Raw genomic sequence first — 20,239 nt, forward strand, 5'->3', positions numbered from 1 at the left:
TGTTTATTGACAGAACTAGTATTGTCACTAACACTTTCAAATGAAAATAAATTATAAAGTAAGTAGGACATAAGATTTTCAAATAATAAAGATAAATTTTAAGGTAAGTAGATTAAAATAAAAAAAGAGGATAAAATAATATAATGATGTTTATAGTTAAGAATATGTGTTAATTAAAATAAATATTCATAATATTATAAACAAAAATATTATGGAGAAATATCACTCTTCTTCCTCTGTTCTGATCTCTTTTGGCCAACTTATATTTTTTGCAAGCTTAGTAATTAAACTTGCTTTGCCATCATAATTTATGACGTACCGCTTGTGTTCTATTAGGCGTTGATGGATTCTTCTCTTCTCAACTGATTCTTTTCACCTTCCTTTCTGAAAAAGGTAAAATGTCATTCTAAGATAGTACAGTTTATGTGTAACATGAAATTTTTGCGACTTATTTTATTTTTAATTAATGAGGATGTTGAATAAGAATATCTTTTGTGGAAATTGAGTCTCTATGTGTTTGAGTTAATTATGTAAAATTAGTTGTTGTGGGTTATGTGAGTTAATGTGATTAAGCTACCAATGTGTGAATTAAATTAAATGGGATCATGCATAATCATTCTAGCTATTTTATTTGAAATTTTCGGCCCTCCTATTTATTGGAAATAATAATTTATTTCTTGGATTTAATTAATTGCTTTGGGATATTTATCCAAATTAAATCCAAACTAAATTATGCCATCCCTGGAGATTTTCGACTTCTCCTAGTAATTAGGAGAAGGAATTATTTTGTGGATTTAATTGGTATCTTGTTTGTCTTATTCCTTGAATTAAAATCCAATTAAATATTACCATATCTTACCAAATTTGAATCATATTCCTATTTGATTTAAGGATTTAAGGATTTAAGTATTTTTTCCTTGATCTCTCTCATTCCACACGCCTACTTTCATTTTTAATTGTGGGATTTTATTTTATTCCCCCACCAATTTAATTATTTTATTTAAGTGTGGGATTAAACCTAGAGAATAAATAAGCCAAACTCTAACCCTAGCCCCATTATCGCATCAATTATCTTTCCTACCGATTGTTTTTTAACAAGAAAGGTATATTTGAATTCTCTTTCTCTTCATTTCCATTGAACCCATGTTTCTTGACTCCCTCATGCATATAGTGAGTGTATAAATCATAGATCTAAAAATTAATCGGTTGGGATTGATGTTTTGCATGAGAAAGTAGTGGATATGCGTTTATGTATGTGTATGTGTGAGGTTGTGGATGATTCGTTGGTGAATGATATGTGAATAAATGAGAACATGGTTGTGAGATCTTTTTGAAGCATGATTTTGTGTTGGAAGCATGAATATATGTGTTTGGATGACTGATAGATAAACCCTAATTCGAATTTGTGAAGCATAAAAACTGTGATCTTCAAACAGTAGATTCCGACGTGTGTTTGACCAACCAAACGATCTTATTTTCGCAAGAAATTTTAACTGAGTAAAATTTGAGATGTCTTCTCTGCTGTGTATAAATTTCAGCCTCTTTTGACGAAAGATGAATTTTAAATGAATTTTTAAAGTTAACTTCGCCGTTCTGTCAGAATTTGTATTCTCGCCTAGTGAGTTTCGTTTTTGGTTTGACCGACCTAAAGATGTGATTTTGATGTGAAATTTTAACTGGATGATCTTTGATGTGTCTACTATGTTGTGATAAGATTTCAGCCCCAACGGAGGTCGAATGAATTTTTAATGATTTCTACAAAACGACTGCGCAATTCTACCAGATTTCTGTCATGTTAAAATAATACATGTTGTCAAGTTATGAGTGAATAAATGATACATGTATGAATACGAAACGTATCATATGATGTGGCTATGTGTTACACGTTGATGTATGCTTGAGTGTTCGTTTCGTTTAAGATGGTGAACGTTGGGATGAGCAATATAAGAAAACGATGAAAAGAACGATAGGACATGCATGAGTAATGTGTTGATAGAAAACTGATTGTGTTGTATTATGTGGTTATGATGTTGATAATGGTTGTTGTGCGTACGTGGGTACGAAGAGCAAGGATTTCAATAAGTTGTGAATCGTGTTTGTAAGCAATCGAGGTGGGCCTTTCTTTTACTAAACTCTTTTACGTTTCAAAAGTATGATTGTGGAGCTATAAGGGTGGTTTAAAGTGTTATGTCATGTCGTGATTGTTTTGATGTTGAGATTGTTGCCTGATGTCGAGTTTGTTTGAGCTTGCTCCGTTAGGCTATATGGCTATGTTGAGATTGTGCTTGATGCCTAGTTTGTGAGTTTGCTCCATTAGGCTATAGGGCTATGATAAACGAATTCGGGTCTGAGTAGGGCCGCAAACCCTATCAGGCTGTGTACACAGAGGGGATCGTGAGCCGTCCTTGCTAGTCGGCCGGTCTCGTGGGCGAATAGTGTGGCCACACTTTCGTCGCACTATGGTAAGAGGATGTGAATGATTGGTTGTTGAGAAAGTGGGGAGATTGATTTGCATGGCCAGGCTATGAAACTGTTTTTGTGATACTCGATGATATTTCTTTTCTAAAATGTTAAAACTCAAGTTCACTATGGTATGGATGACATAACTTCTATCAAATATTTTGGCGCGTGTCCACTGAGTATATCAAGTACTCAGTCATGCATATGTTTTCCTTTATGTGCAGGTTGAGCGGTGATGTTGCGGCGGATGTTGAGTCGAGCCTTAAGAAATTCCTGATGCGTCGTATCTTCATACATAGGCATCTTAAATACTTGTTTTTTCGCTGCCGTGTTTGAAATTAATTTCTAGAAGTCTTCCGCACTATTTAATACTGTTTTATGACATTAAGTATTTTGAGGCTAAAATCCGTTGCTTAACTTTTCAATAAACTAAAATATTTCTTTTTGAAGTTAATTGGGTTTTCCATATTTGCGTCCCTCTTTTCTTCCCCGCTCCTTAGTCCATCCCCTCGTCACGTTTTCCCCGTCTTCACTATCCTTAGTAAGGGTGGTCGTGACATTATGAGAGTATTTGTTAAAGAGCAAATCAGATACTAAACTGATGAAAATTGAAAGGCGATGAATGTCGTGAATAAGAACATGTTTACTAAACATGTAAAATTGAGAGAGAAACTGAATTAGGTTGAGAAATTTTGTTATTAGGAATTCCTCAGTGCCATATTTATAGGCTGTTAAAACTTCTCTGGAATAGCTTTTGTCTTATTTACTTGTGTATAAAATTGTTCACCATATTTCAATCTTAAGATCAATTTTTTTTTTTGATAGATTTAAAAATTGATATGACCGCCTCTATTATGGAAATTGCCAACTCAATACTGATCTGACCGCATCTCTTAAGACACACTCCCTCTCATTTCTAAGGGATTGACTGTTTTTCACCGTGAGTTTCGGAAAAATGATAATAAATAGTAAAAATATAAAGAAAATAAAGTAGGTAAGAATGCTGATACGATTCTCTTCTATATTATTCTCTTTCTTACTGTACTTTCTCTTCACTTTAACTATTTATTATCATTTTTATAAAACAACGGCAATAACTTGAGCTGGGATGGAAGGAGTATATCTAACTCAATAATTTCCTCTCACTTCCACATAGATCACGAGGCTCGAGATATAAAGTGGGAGAAATAGTTCATTTAATCACTCAGCTTCTTTCTAACAAAGTTGACTTTTTCACTAAGCGGCTTATTACCCCATGAATATTCACGTAATGGTAATATATTATTGCAAAAGCTTACTCTGCAATATGTAGCTAAGAAGTTAATATACGTTTAAGCCATATTTTATCAAATTGGGCGGGAAAATTGAGCCTGAAAAAACTGTGGCTTTATATATTTATAGATTATAGATTATAAATTATAAATAAAAAATGGAGTAATAACATTAATATTTATAAAATTATAAATAAAATAAGAGAGAGGAATAGGGCGGGGAAAAATACTGAAATATATGCCTTATCATATAGACAAAATATCGAAAATACAAAATTTTCGGTATACCGTGATTTTCAGTACGGTATGATACCTTACCGAAAGATTTCGGTATGGTAACGGTATGAATTTTCATATACCATGCTTTACCAATGCATACCGAAATTCCGGTATATATAGTTAATTGAGTAAAGGTCAATTTTGGTCTTAAACATATGACTAAAATACGAATTTGGTCCAAAACATTCACTTTTTGAAAAACAAGTCCATTATCAATGAAAACGTCGACGAAGTAGTCCTTTTTTTACGGTTTTGTCAAAAAACTAACAGTCAATGCTAATTGCACAGGCATGACCGTTAGTTTTTTGACGGAATTGTCAAAAAAAGGACCACTGCGATAAGAATTTCATTTGTTATGGAACTGTTTTTTTAAAAGCGAGTTTTGTACCAAATTCGTATTTTGGTCATATGTTTCGAAAAATAGACCTCTACTCTTAATTAAGGTATATACCGTAAATTATAAATATAACTATATATAAAATATCTTTTTAAATTAGAAAATCAATTGTGAAATATAAAATATATTTAATATACTTTTTAAATTATAAAATATAAATAAAACTCAAATTGTTTATTTTTTATTGATGTTGCAAGTCAGGTATACCGTAAAAGTATGGTATACTGAAAATAAGGTATGGTATTAGTATGGAATTTTGTCATACAGAAAATAAGGTATACCGAGGTAAGGTAAAAGTATGATTTTTTTTCATACCGAATTTACGGTAAGGTATACGATATGGTGATTTCAGTAAGGTAAATCGTACCTACCCACCCCTAGAGAGAGATGAAAGGTAGTGTGAATAGTGTTAGTAGAGGTGCTTCACCTCATTAGTAGTGTAGTATAATGGTATAAGTTGCAAACAAAATGATGTATAGTGAAAGTATGTTGTTTATCTATTCCAAAATTAGAAAGTTTATACTCTCTCCTTCCCACTTAACATGACACACTTTCCTTTTTGGTTTGTCCCAACCAAGATGATACATTTCTATTTTGGTAACTTTCTCTCTCCAATTAATACACTCAACTACTATTTTTTTCTCTTTCCAATTAAATATTCAACTTTCTTCCTCTCCTCATGTAATACTTCCACACCCTCTTTCTCACTCAAATTAACCAGAATAACATGTTCCAATTAAATATTCAACTTTCTTCCTCTCCTAAAATCTCGAGCCCATTAAGAAATGTGTCATCTTAGCTGAGACGGAGAGAGTACTTTTCTGGGACGGAGGGAGTAGATTAAATTATAACATGTTCTCCCTCGCTCCCACAGAGTTTGTTCCGGTTTGACCAGGCACGAGTTTTAAGAAATCATTTGATTTTGTATTAAATGGAGATGTGTACTGGAATAAGGGTCCCACATTGAGGAGATTGAGAGTTGTCTTTAATGTCTATTTTTGGTAAGATTCCAAGTGGGACAAACTTTGTGGGGCGAACGAAAATGGTAAAGTGGGACAAACTTTGTGGGACGGAGGGATTAATAATTATAGTGGGTTAGGAAGGGCGGCATAGCCCACACACGTACGCCCCCGGGTCGCGCACTTGTCTCGCCTCGTCGAGGCCAACAGCCCCAGGCCGCGCATGCCGTGGTCATGGGTGGGGCGGAGGCGTAGCATTGTGCCTTGTGCTGGACGATAAATGATCGGCGCTTGGGACTGGTCATTGGGCTTGGCGCTTTGAATAGTCTTATTATCATGATACTGGTAACTGGTCTTTGGCTATTCTTTGGGTCTGGTCGTTAGACTTGCCGCTTGAGCTTTACCCGAGCTCAGTATATATAATTATTTTAGACCACCTCACCAATCCAAGCTAGCTAGCCACATAGTCAACATGGCGCGGCAAAGCAAACGTGGTTGACACATTGGATGTCCACATTCGTGAACGAACCTGAACGCACAACACGTCCAGATACATCCATCCAGGTTAATCCTCTAGCTCCAACACTGGTGTCTGTCACAACTTGTAACCCCCGGCAGTTATACTCAAGCAATGTTGACATACTTATTATCTTTATTGACTCCAGCCTCCACATGCATTGGACTACACCTATAAGGCTATAAATAGGGTAGTCATCCATGTATTCTAACGTATAACACTAACCAACATTCTCTTCATAAGAGCTCTCTCCCTCTCAATTTTGTTTTTATTTCAAAACTCTTCCCTCGTTATCATTGATAAGTTGTATTCTGGGTCTTTGTTACTGGTCAGTATGTGAGCTTAACGTGCATTATCTGCAAGAAAGTTGCTTAAGTGTGCAGGAAAAAATGTACAAGCCATTAGGAAAGAACCCAGAGATTAAAGTGAGAAGGGACGCCAGAAGGGTGCAATACTGATCAGGATGCATGCCAAAAGGCTCGAGAAGGAGAAGGAATGACTGCTAGGAAACGACCAACTATTTGATGAGGGCAAAAGCGACAATGCACAAGGAGAAACAACCCTAAGTTTGATGGCAAGCTACCCTATAGATAGAAGGTCACTTGGAGAGAGAAGCAACACTCAATTTCAACAACTCACTTTCTTTCTCGGATAACTCTAGTTCTAGCAGCAGTGGAGACTAGCTCTTACACTTCTCGTTCCTCGCTACCAGTCATTATCACTTGATGATTTCGGGGACTTGCCGGAGAAGAGTTCACATCGTTCCAACTTACATCTTTGTAGTAGAAACACCATTCCACCGCCCGAGGGGCAAAACAATCTTTAATCGCTTTCGTAGTTAAATTTTAGTTGTTGTTTCGTTTTGAACCTTTGCTATTTCCAATTGTCTTTTGGATTCTGAAATGTTTCACCTTGATTTGATCTTTATGAAGTTTGACTTACCTTTCGTTTATTTCTTAGCCGTGATGTTTTCGTTCTTGCTTAGATTTGTTAGATCTAGTAGTTTAGAGTAGTTTTAGTACGTTCGAGCATGCTTTCTTGTGTAGTTGTTTAGATCTAGTTTGTTTGCGTAATTTCTTAAGTGTTCAAGTGGTAAATCTGGAGAAAAATACAAATGTTTTAGTCGAGTCAGTTCTGTCACCTTGCATGTCTCGTAGTTAGCGTAATTTAGGATTAACAGTTTTAATCTTTTAATTCAAGTATTAATTTTGATTTCAAATCAGTAGCATAATTCTTGTGAAGTTGTTAATGTAGATCGTGAGTTTGCAGCATTTCTGCGTAGCTTAGTGATGAAGATAACGTCATTTTCTGCTTTTGTGGACCACTTTTACTTTTAGCTCCTTTTACATTTTGTCCTTTATTTTTCTGCACACCCTGCAGACCTGACAATGTGGTCCTGAACCCACCAAATGTTTTTTGCTATTCTGTTTAGCCATTTATAGTAACCTCTACTTTTCACATGTACCAGATCTACTTTATCTCATACCTTTTACTTACTTAGAACCATGCTAAGATTAATCCGTTTACTGATCAGTAGAGTATAGGTCCTTAAAGTTTGCGCACTAGGTAAAACTCAACCTAAAACGTGGTAGCTAACCAACCCTTCCAGAATATCACCACAATTACAACTTGCATCCATCTATCTCCGTGGGATTCGACCCTTACATCCGCTATACTAGCCAGTAAAAGTGGGTAGAGGAAATTATTAATACCGAGGGGTTTTAGATCATTGTGCCAACGACACGACTAGGTTAGGAGTCTCCTCCTGATCAGTTGATTACACCAATGAATCTGACCAAATACGACTTCTCGCACTTTCAATCATCTAGAACACCGAAGCTATCTAGTGGTGCTACTTCAGAGACGAAGTCGTTTTATCTTTTGGGATGACATGCCAAACCGAGAGCATTATCAGAGCGTATCTTGTCTAGCAGAAAGAGGACTCGGCCCGGCTTTCCTTTTATGGTTTATAATTTCATTTGTATTTTAATTCAATTTATTTCCGTGTAACATTTCCATTATTCTTTTGGATTGTATTGTGTTTGGCTAGTGTTCATCTCCATTACTCAGTTTTTCACAACACAAACATGGTATTAGGATTATAGTTATAAATATATAACAAAAAAATCATAAAATGAATTTCCCACACCCTAATCGCCTTACAATCCAGACAGGTTGGCTCGATAGACATTCCTAAACTTTACAAAGGAACAACAAGCAAAGCCCCAACTAGAGCCATTATACTAAAAAACATTGAATTTTCAATAATGTCATTATTAACATTATTATTGATAGAAATTCATAGGTTCCATTCTAAAACCAATTGGTGATAGGAGGAGGGGTCCATTAGACTTATATATTAGTTTCAGTTTTCTCTTGACACCGATGTGGGACACTTATATATTATATTTTTAGTTCCAATTGCCAACACCCTCCCTCAAACCCTTCAAGGTGAACTTGGAGGGGTTGGACTTTTTTCTGATCAATTGGACAACTGGCCCAATTTTTTTCCTGATCGGTTGGACCACTGGCCCAAATTTTAAACCCAGTTATACTGCTGGGTCAGTCATTTTTTTCGGTTTCAGCCCAGATATACTGCTGGGTCAGTCAATTTTAGCCCACAATCGGTGACCCGCTCTGATACCATGATAGAAATTCATGGGTTCCATCCTAAAACCAATTGGTGATAGGAGGAGGGGTCCATGAGACTTATATACTAGTTTAAGTTTTCTCTTGACACCGATGTGGGACAGTTATATATTATATTTTTAGTTTCAATTGCCAACAATTATTTACTATAACTGTATCTAATATTAATTAAGTAAACTAATTTTATAAATATTATTCCCCCGTCCTTAGAAAATAGATTATAATTGAAAGAAAAAGTGATTGGAATAGACCCACCTTATTAGAAAGAAAAAAGTTTCTTTAAAATAAAAAATGATCAATTTTCACTAACATTCTAAAATGACATATGTGATCTATTTTTTAAAAGATTGAGGGAGTATTATTAAAACATCCAAGCTATGAGCCACATAATATCTTTAGATAAATATATGAATGTTTCACTCTTTGTCAACAAAATAATCCTTTGTTACTATGATGGTGTTATAATAGAAGTTCAGGGACGAAGCCACATTAGGGCATGGGGGGCCCATGGGCCCCTCAGCTATTCTAACTATTGATATATATAGGATTATATATATATATATATATATATATATTGCATACATTAATATCAAGTTATCTAGCTTAGATGATTGGTGTGTTGGTCTACCCTCCAGTAGTTCTAGGATCGAACTTGCTCTCCCATTTCATTTTTCCACTGAGTATTGCTGCATCAATTTCTACACTCTAATAACTCTAGGATTGATTCCTTGGCTCTCCCATTTTGTTTTGAAATGCATCCTGTTCTTCTAATATTTTCTGTTTTACTTCTTAATTCCAAATTGTTTTAGTACAAAAAGACATGCATTTTTTCTCCATTTCATCTTAGTTTAGTATAGTTTTTGATAATTATTTAAGAATTGTTTTCTCATCATAAATTATCTTACTCCGAAAAATATGTGATGATTCTTTTATTTGTTTTACTTCCTTATTCCAAGTTGTCTTCGTTCAAAAATCATGCAATTTTCTTCATTTCTATTTAATTATATAGTCAAGTTTAGTACTAGTACTAGTACTTTTTAGTTATTTCAAAATTGTGTTCCTTATCACAAGTGATCTCGCTCCAAAAAAGTATGCGCTTTATCTTGTTATCCATTTTCTATGTCATTTTAATAAGTTTTTCACATAAACACTCACAAAAATATATTCTATTATTATACACACTCTTACTGTGCAAGTTCATTTTACATTGATTCAATTTCTTGTCATATATATTGAATTTTAGTGTGATCTACCGATATCGACGTCATTTTTAACGATAATCATTGTGCACCGACGAGAAAATATCCCACATATGTTAAAATGACTTGAATACCCTACAACTATTAACGGCGATTTGGGCCCCCCAACGTAGAAATCCTGGCTTCGTCACTGAATAGAAGTAATATGCGTAAATTTTGAACTTTTCGATTATATCCGCGACTTTCAAGTTCTCTACAGTAACATTGTTCGTAAATCATACTCCCTCTATTCCATGTTACTCGCACTTTTCATTTTAGATCGTAAATTCAGAATTCATTTTCCAATATAAATAGAACACTTAATTAACTCTAATTTATTAATTAAATACCATAGTTCTTATTTAAAATATAAATTGTGCAAATAGTTTAAGACAAGCTGAAATAAAAAAATGCGACTACCATGGGGCGACAGGATAGATGTAGTATTTTCGATTAACTAAAATCGATACGCATGGAGCCAAATTTGAGTACACACCCTGCGCGGACATCATAAACACATACAAATAAACATTTTTCCGTTTATGTTTTTCATTTGGTGAAATGTGAATTGTGTTACAACTGCAAATTAAATAATACTCCTACAAAGTTAGTTCTGACTAAAGAAGAACGACAAATTAAAAATAGTAAGCATCCCTGTATAAAAATAGTACTAGAAGATATAAACTAATAATGTTAAATTTTCAAATAGAGTAAAGGCCAAAATTGGTCCTGAACATATAGCCATTTTACGATTTTGGTCCTAAACATTATCTTTTGAATTTTTTGGTCCTGCACATATGGACATTTGATCATTTTGGTCCTCCGTCAATATTTCCGTTAAAAACTAACGGTCAACATTATCTTTTGGATTTTTTGGTCCTGCACATATGGACATTTGATCATTTTGGTCCTGCACATATGGAATTTTGATCATTTTGGTCCCCCGTCAACATTTTCGTTAAAAACTAACGGTCAACATTATCTTTTGGATTTTTTGGTCCTGCACATATGGACATTTGATCATTTTGGTCCTGCACATATGGAATTTTGATCATTTTGGTCCTCCGTCAACATTTTCGTTAAAAACTAACGGTCAACGGCCGATTTTTGACTAAAACAATGGGTTGGGTCGGGTCGTGTTTGGGTCGGGTTTGGGTTATACGTTAAGAAAAAAATAATATTTTCTAAAAATCTAAGCATAATATTTTCGTTAAAATCTAAGCATAATATTCTTAAAAAATTAATTAATATTTTTTAATTAATAAAATTAAAGTATAGTATTTTTTAATTAATTTTTTCATGAATTTGAAGAAAATATTATGCTTAGATTTTATTAAAAATAATTTTAAATTATTTAATTTTATTATATAGATTTAATATTAATATACTTTAATTTTATTATTTTGATTAAAAAATGATTATTTTAATTTGGTAATTTTTTATTTTATTGTGTAATATCATGTTTAAATCGTATAATAACATCATGTTTTAGTCGTTATAATATTTTTAATCAACAAAAATAACTAAAAATTAAAGTTTTATAATTTTTTAATTAATAAAAAATAATTATTTTTTTTCTTAACGTGTAACCCAAACCCGACCCAAACACGACCCGACCCAACCCATTGTTTTAGTCAAAAATCGGCCGTTGACCGTTAGTTTTTAACGAAAATGTTGACGGAGGACCAAAATGATCAAAATTCCATATGTGCAGGACCAAAATGATCAAATATCCATATGTGCAGGACCAAAAAATCCAAAAGATAATGTTGACCGTTAGTTTTTAACGAAAATGTTGACGGGGGACCAAAATGATCAAATTTCCATATGTGCAGGACCAAAATGATCAAATGTCCATATGTGCAGGACCAAAAAATCAAAAAGATAATGTTTAAGACCAAAATCGTAAAATGACTATATGTTCAGGACCAATTTTGGCCTTTACTCTTTCAAATATATCAAATTGAGGTGGTATCAAGCATACTGTATTAGTGGGAGTCCTCGAACTCAAAGCCATAGGTCCGAGGCAGTAACGTGCTCTCAACTTTCCAACTATCATGATAGCAGGGGTGTCGAAACGGGTATCCGCGGTACCCGTACCCGTTTGTAGCCCAAATCCTTGTCCCGTTACCCGCCCCGTACCCGACCCGTTTAAAATATATTATTCAGTAAAATATTATATAAAGCCAACGTGATGAATATTATTCAGATTGTGTTACCATATTTAGATATATTGAGTAAAATATACCTATAAAATCAAATGCAAATGCAAACAAATTCAAACTCCAAATCACCATTCAAAAGTCTAAATATGAAATCAAAACCAATTAACCAAGTTCAAGGGTAACCAACAATGCAGCCAAAAGTCTTAACAATCCAAATATCCAAAGTCTAAATATAAAATAAGTAAATAAATGGTTAACTGATCAAGCAATCATCCTTCATTTGGCATGAGCGTCACTCGTGCACTCGTTGGAGCCATGGCTTCAATCTTGGTTAAGACTAAACAAATAAATAAAAATAAATAAGAATTCTACTTCTTATAATATGAAAAGGAAATATAAATTATATAAAAATTAGAATTATACTTACCACCATGATATTCCTTTTCTTGTTCTTCTTCATCAACGTCTTCCTCCTCATTTTTAAAAATTTTAATACAATATTTATATTTAAACGGGTATATAAGCGGGTATTGGGTATACCCGTTCCCCGCAAAACCCTGAAACTCAATACCCGTTCCCGCTTATGTCGGGTAGCGGGTACCCGATACCCGACGGGTAACGGGTCGGGTGTGCGGGTACCCAATACCCGCTACCCGTTTCGACACCCCTAGGTATAGTAAGACTATTCCACCCGCCGCCTAATTAATTAAATAATTAACAAAAAGAATAGTAAAAGAGCCGCGCCACATTAATTCATGCACACTAACAAATCGTCTATACATATTCCTTATAGTTTTAGTTAGCAAATATTTGATGAGTTAAAGATGGATAAATTACAAGAGCGTAGGCATCAGAACGGAAGCACCTCCCCCGGCATACCCCGGAGAAAGAGCTTCAGCGCGGCGCCAATGCCGGGAGCGTCAATCTATCAGAAGAGAGGAGCAAAGACGGAGGAGGGGCCGAGGAGAACCTCTCCTTCTGCATGGGCCTTGTCGCCCGGGAGGTCGCTTTCTTCTCCATCTCCCCCGGCGCCCGAGAAGCGGTGTGAGTAGGGTTTGGAACTACTTCAGGCAGAAGAAGGTTTCACCTTTATTGGAAGAAGAGTACCATCAGTACCGCCTAATGTACAACAGACTGTTGCAGTGGAGATTTGCAAATGCTCGAGCTGAATCTTCCTTGGCTACCGTCAACAGAGCGGCTCAGGTATTTAGTATCGATTGAAAGATTCTCCTTTATTCCCACGTTATTCAAATCTATATTTAATTCACTACTTATTAAATATTCTGCCCTTCCCAACTAAACTGAGTCTATATTCTATTTTGGAATATACCAACAAAGTTGATTCATTCCATTTTTAACATAAAAAACAAAATATTTTTGCACGCTTACCTTACTTTACTACCTACTTAATTTACACCCATTTATCTCTTACTTTTAATTATTCCTCCCTTTTTTTCATTCATTTATTTAACGCAATTTCTTAACTTTTGTTTCCAAAAATTTTACTTCGATAGGGAGTATTAAACTTGTTAAAGTGCATATATATACGTGTGTTTAAAAAATAATTCCAACGTTTGTCATAATAAATAGCTATGAACGTAGAAGGTATCAATATTTTATATTATGATTTATGAGTATATATAAATGACTACCCCAAATAATGAATATTTTGCATATAACGTTCATTATAGGATATAGTCCTTTATAAATATTTCATTGCTCCATAGAGTTATTTTTTGAACACGTATGGAGATTGATCAATGCGGAATTAATTTTAAATGCAGAATGCATAATCAAAACGCAGAAAGTCATTGTTTAATTTGTTTTTAGTTCATTAACATTTTGTGTGCATTATGTTTGACACTCACGAGGTGAATGAACCATATAACACGGAATTTTCTAAAATAAACTAAAAACATAATAATGAATCTCATGTTACCTAATAATGACCTTTGCGCTATAGTTCTGCGTTATGCATTTAAAATTCATATACTCCAAAAATGTCTAATTTTATGAAACAGAGGAAGCATGTTTATTGTGACAATACAACTATATTGCGAATTCTCTACTTGAGCCGAGCATGTGAAAATAATATAGAAAAAGCAATAGGACTATAATTTCCATTGTCGTGATTTAAGTTTTAGGCACACATACAAGGTTTAATATATACTCCACTATATTTTTTAGATGTTTAATCAAAGAAGTACTGAGCAGGGAAAGTTGTTGAATGGGTGGATAAAAATTTGAATGAGAAGAAAGTTGAGAGTAGAGAAAAGGTGTGAAATTGAGAAGCTGAAACAAGGAATAAAATATTGAGGTCGGAAATGGGAATGCTGAATGAATGGTGTCGAATTGAGGGTAGGACTATGGAAGCTGTTGGAAGGGTGGTCAGAAAACTATCCGCCATTTCACTTTGCGTTCCTCTTGTCCAAGACGCACACCTACTTAATTATCTTTGGCTTAACTATTTTTTCTCTAACTTACATTTTTTATTTTATCTAAACTTTGAAATACAATTTATGTAAAAACTTAATTAATAAGGGATATAATCATTTCATAATTATCTCAAATTGATAACTAACAACTATGTCAATAATTATGTTATGAATGTCAACACAAAGGCATTTGTATGCCAATTAAATGTTGTTGACATATGTATGTCTTCAATTGATATGTAAATATAGATGTCAACAAATTACATACACATATTATATTTAGTTGACATAAATATCTTCGTGTTGACATCTGTAATCTTGGTTGTTGACAGGGGCGGAGGGAGGGTGGGGCCAGGGGGGCCCATGGTCCCCCCACTAATTCTTAAAAAACTTAGGGGTATTTTAGTAATTTCACAATAATTATAATTTATAATAAATATAATATTAGAGATAGGTTTCAGAAAAATATATATGAATCGTGCCTCTGAATTTAGCGTATTCATTCTGTCGTTCCAAGTCTGAAATCTGGTAAACTAGAACTAGGTATATTCAAAACTCAAATATAATTCAATTAATTTTTCTACATATGTTGTTTTTTTGTTTGGCTGCAATAATAATTCAAAGGGGGAGAAAGAAGATAGCTTATGTAATTCAATGGCTACGGTGGTTCTGTAGTTGGAATTTTATAACTCCAATTCTTTATTTGATGTGTGTGTTAATAGTTTTGCATACAGAAAATATCAAATATTTTGAACTTAATCAGTGTTGACTATTTTTGTAGGTATATGGATCGTTATTTCAAGAAACTTTCTTCCGTTGATTCTTCATCAGTTGAACCTTCACTTCTTCAACCTCAAGAATTATCGAATGAAGATAAAAGTAAGGTTGATTTAGAGAATCTTCCAAGTGATCCAGGAGAACGACCTGATATAATGAGTTATCCACCAAATTTAATAGAACAAGTTCGCAGAGCTTACTTACTTAAAGGTCCGTGTCAACCACGTAATCATGATTTTCGTCCTACAGTAGATGGAAATCGAAAACGTAAATTTGTCTCACAATGGTTTATTCATTAGTTAAGTTGTCATTGATCTTACCAGTTGCCACTGCATCAGTAGAAAGAGCCTTTTCAGCAATGAAGATCATCAAGATTTCTCTACGTAATAGCATGGGAGACCAACTATTGAATGATTGCTTAGTTCCTTACATCGAAAAGGATGTGTTTGTTAAAGTTACCAATGAAACTATTATGCAGCGGTTTCAGAAGATGAAGAATAGAAGACAAATGTTATGATGTGATTGCATTTGACTTTTACATTTTGAACCTTATAATTTAATTTATGTAATTTTTTTGAAGTTTAATTTTGGACCCCTTTATGAAATCTCTGGCTCCGCCACTGTCTCCAGGTCGCTTCAATGACATTTCTTGATTTAGTCCTCTTCCTGTGCTTATTTCATCACTTGCAATCTCTTTAATAATATTCTCTCTCTGTTTCTTCCGAAGTATATCTCTGCGCTTACAAGAACCTCCAACAGTATTACACAAACGAGAGATAGAATTATAAAAAGATCCGACAATTTTATGTTTTTTAGCAACAGCAACAATCGTGAGCTGTAGCCATTGAATTACATAAGCTATCTTCTTTCTCCCCCTTTGAATTATTATTGCAGCCAAACAAAAAAACAACCTATGTAGAAAAATTAATTGAATTATATTTGAGTTTTGAATATACCTAGTTCTAGTTTACCAGATTTCAGACTTGGAACGACAGAATGAATACGCTAAATTCAGACTTGGATTGGAACGGCAGAATGAATACGCTAAATTAAGAGGCACGATTCATATATATTTTGCTGAAACCTATCTCTAATATTATATTTATTATAAATTATAATTATTGTGAAATTACTAAAATACCCCTAAGTTTTTTAAGAATTAGTGGGGGGACCATGGGCCCCCTGGCCCCACCCTCCCTCCGCCCCTGCCTGGAGATACTCGTTGGAGTTCACATTACGGTACTCTTGTCAACTTGATACATTTATATTCTTCTATTGTTGATGTTCTTGAGTATGTTGGGGAGAATGGTCATGACGATTCAATAAGGGCTGAAGCTGATGATGTGCTAGAAATTATAAATAGTTTTGAGTTTGTCTTTGTGTTACATCTTATGAAGCAAATCTTGGGAATCACACGTGAACTCTCCCAAGTGCTACAAAACAAAGATCAAGACATTGTTAATGCGATGAATCTTGTCAAGGTAGCAAAATCACGTCTACAAATAATGAGGGAAAAAGATTGGGATGTATTGCTTGCTGATGTTTCTAAGTTTTGTAGCAAATATGAACTGGATGTGCTTGACATGGAAGATGAGTTTGTAGCTCGAAAAAAGGAAGACGTAGAGCTGAGAAAATGAAGAATCTCCACTATTATCGAGTTGAGCTCTTTTGTTCTGTTATTGACTTGCAAGCTCAAGAGTTGAATCAACGTTTTGATGAAGTCAACACAGACTTAGTTTTATGCATGTCATGTTTTGATCCTAGGGATTTATTTTCTGCATTTGATTTGGAGAAGTTGCTTCCTCTTGCACGGTATTATCCTTCTGAATTTTCTGAAGTTGCTTTGTCCGAGCTTAAAAGTCAACTTGAGAACTCTATTTTCGATGTGCGCATAGATGAAAAGTTTTCACAAATATCAGGAATCAGTGGTCTTGCTCAAAAGATGGTTTCTACAAGGAAACATGAAGTTTTTCCAATGGTTTATTCATTAGTTAAGTTGTCATTGATCTTACCAGTTGCCACTGCATCAGTAGAAAGAGCCTTTTCAGCAATGAAGATCATCAAGACTTCTCTACGTAATAGCATGGGAGACCAACTGTTGAATGATTGCTTAGTTCCTTACATCGAAAAGGATGTGTTTGTTAAAGTTACCAATGAAACTATTATGCAACGGTTTCAGAAGATGAAGAATAGAAGACAAATGTGATGATGTGATTGCATTTGACTTTTACATTTTGAACCTTATAATTTAATTTATGTAATTTTTTTTGAAGTTTAATTTTGGACCCCCATTATGAAATCTCTGGCTCCGCCACTGCCCGTTGCCAATGTACGTTTTCTTTTCTTTTCTTTTGCTCCATAAATTTATTGCTATTATTTTACATTCTAAACAGCTTATATAAACAATAAAAGAAATTAGAGTATGTAGTTGTTGAAATCCCCGTCTTTGTCTCACGTCAACTTAGTCGTGAACACATTCTCATTTTTTCACATCAACTAGGTACTGACATCCTCTTTGTTTATTACTCCAGAGAATCCTTAATGCTTTGGGCCGGGCCGCAATGAACGAGTCCTGGCCGGGGCGTTGCATTGGAGGAGAGGAAGATGCGGCCTGGGCCGGTCTCGGGGCCGTAGTTGCGGCTTGGGGACTCTCCAGGGGTCCGGCCTGGCCTAGGGTTAATTGGTTCAGGACGGGCCGCAACGCGGTTCTGCCCAGCGTTAATTCGTGTTCGGGTCGGGCCGGCAGCAACTTTTTTTTTAATTCGAAAATTTATCTATAAATGTCACTCCATCCATTTTCATATCTATTCAACTTCATTTCTCTTCCTAAAATTCGAAAAAATGTCTCCTCGTCAAAGATTATTCGATACTCAAATGTCCCGAATGTTAGAAGAGGCGGTACCGACAATCCAAGAAGAAATCAACAACGAAGTTGAACGCTACGAAGCTGTTATTCAAGCTTAGAACGAACAACAAGTCCGGGTACCACTACCCGGATGTATATTCACCGAGACCGTGAACAAGCTGCTTTGCGGCTTTTCACATATTATTTCTCTAGCGATCCGTGATGGAGTGATCAGATGTTCCGTCGCCGGTTCCGGATGCGGAGGCCTTTGTTCCTGTGCATTGTAAACGCAATTGTAGCTAGTGACTTGTATTTCTGCCAAACCATCGATGCTGTGAGCCGGCAAAGTATATCGACTTTGCAGAAATGCACGTATGTCATACGTCAACTCGCTTACGAAACTACAGCAGATATGTTCAATGAGTATCTCCATGTAAGCGAGCATATTGGACGGGATTGCCTAGCTAAATTCTGTCGGGCAGTCATCGAAGCATTCAATGATATATACTTGAGAAAGCCAACGACCGACGACGTTAGGAAGTTGTGGAGCGACGATCCGCTCTCCAGCACCGGGAGTGACTATACTGTCACCGCCCCGCCCGTGCAGGGCCTTCCTCCCGACATCCGCAATGTCATGGTCCGTTCAGCTGCGATGCGCCAAGACGAACTACACACTCGCCTCCAAGCCGATCTAATTGAAGAGATTTGGATACGCACCAATGTTTTCTAGCATTGACGTTATGTTTTAATTTTTTTTTGTATTTTTAAATTTCCATGCTGTAATTTTCAATTTCCGATAGAAGAACAACTTTTCCGTGTTTTAAAATTTCAGTATTTTTTATTTTACTAGTAAAATAGATTGAAGTTGTGAATAGTGTCATTTATTAGTTGTGGCCTGGATTGGGGCCTGCAGAGTTAGAGCAGTTGTGGCCTGAGACTCAAATTTAGGGGAATGATGACGTGGAGGGGACTTGGGACCTGAATCCGGGCCAGGGTTAAGGATGCTCTTATGTTTCTCAAAAATAAAAACTCTTTCTTTTGTGGTTAGTTTCTTATAAATAGAAAATGGACCCTACCATCCACTACTTTTACTCTTCTTCTCTCTTACTACCTATTTTTTTCTCTTCGTCTCTCTTACTTTACCAATTTAGCATTAAAACCCGGGTCGATTCAAAACTTCTTATTTTTAAGAAACAGTGGGAAGGAGTATTAGATAACTCTCCACTCTTGTGAGGCCTTTTTGAGAGCTTACTTCATGTAATCAGAGTACACCAAGATCAATGACGGGTCTCGGACACGCTGTTGATGTGGCCAAGATAATCAATCAATGATCTGCAAAATCGAGCACTTTCCTAATACCACAAGAATATGAAGATAACATTGAGTACGTAGAGTAGTTGGTGGTCGTGGGCCGCTAATGAGGGGTAGTACACCAAGATGTCATCGAAGAAGACGATCATAAATTTGCTCAGTGAAATATGTGGTTCATGGCGGGTTGGAAAGAGGATGATGCATTTGTGAGGCCAAGAAAGGCATGGTGATTAATTCATAGTGGTCGTTATGTGTTCTAAATATTGTTTGGAACACGTCATCGGTGCGCATGCAGATTTGATGATAGCCAGATTGGAGGTCTAATTTGGAAAATACACCATGCTCATCAAATAATCCATCGGTTGTAGGAAACTAGGAATTAGGAAGTGATCATGAACGGTATCCGTGTTTAGGATGTAGAAGCAAAATCAACTTTCTTTTTTCTTACGAGGAGCATAAGCAAAGAAAACATGTTAAAACTTGGGCCAATGAAGCCTTGAGTGAACATTTCACAAACTAGGCGTTCAATATCTGCCTTAGATAACAATATGGCCTGACGTTGATAGTATTTGCATTTGGTATCATGTGAATGCGGTATTCCCAGAGTTGGGATGGCTTTGGCATCTTGGCGGGAAAATCAATCAGCTCTAGCTTTCATAGCATTGTTAGCGACTACCGAATATATCTTGCATAAATTAAGTATGCAAAAATAAGATATATACTAAAAATGTAGAATAAGCTTTTCGTCTGCGACTATGGGATGCAGAATTGATGTGTACTTGACACGTCCCCAAAGATGGCTGTGTCAACGGGTAACGTGGTCTCGACGACAATCGATTCTATCGAAACATCTACGTTGTCGGCATTGTCCATGAAGGCGAGGATTGCGCTTATTCACAAAACACACAAAGACCTTTTCATTGGCATTTTAATCAT

The sequence above is a fragment of the Salvia splendens genome, unplaced genomic scaffold, assembly GCF_004379255.2.
Source record: "Salvia splendens isolate huo1 unplaced genomic scaffold, SspV2 ctg236, whole genome shotgun sequence".
In the NCBI taxonomy this organism is placed as follows: domain Eukaryota; kingdom Viridiplantae; phylum Streptophyta; class Magnoliopsida; order Lamiales; family Lamiaceae; genus Salvia; species Salvia splendens.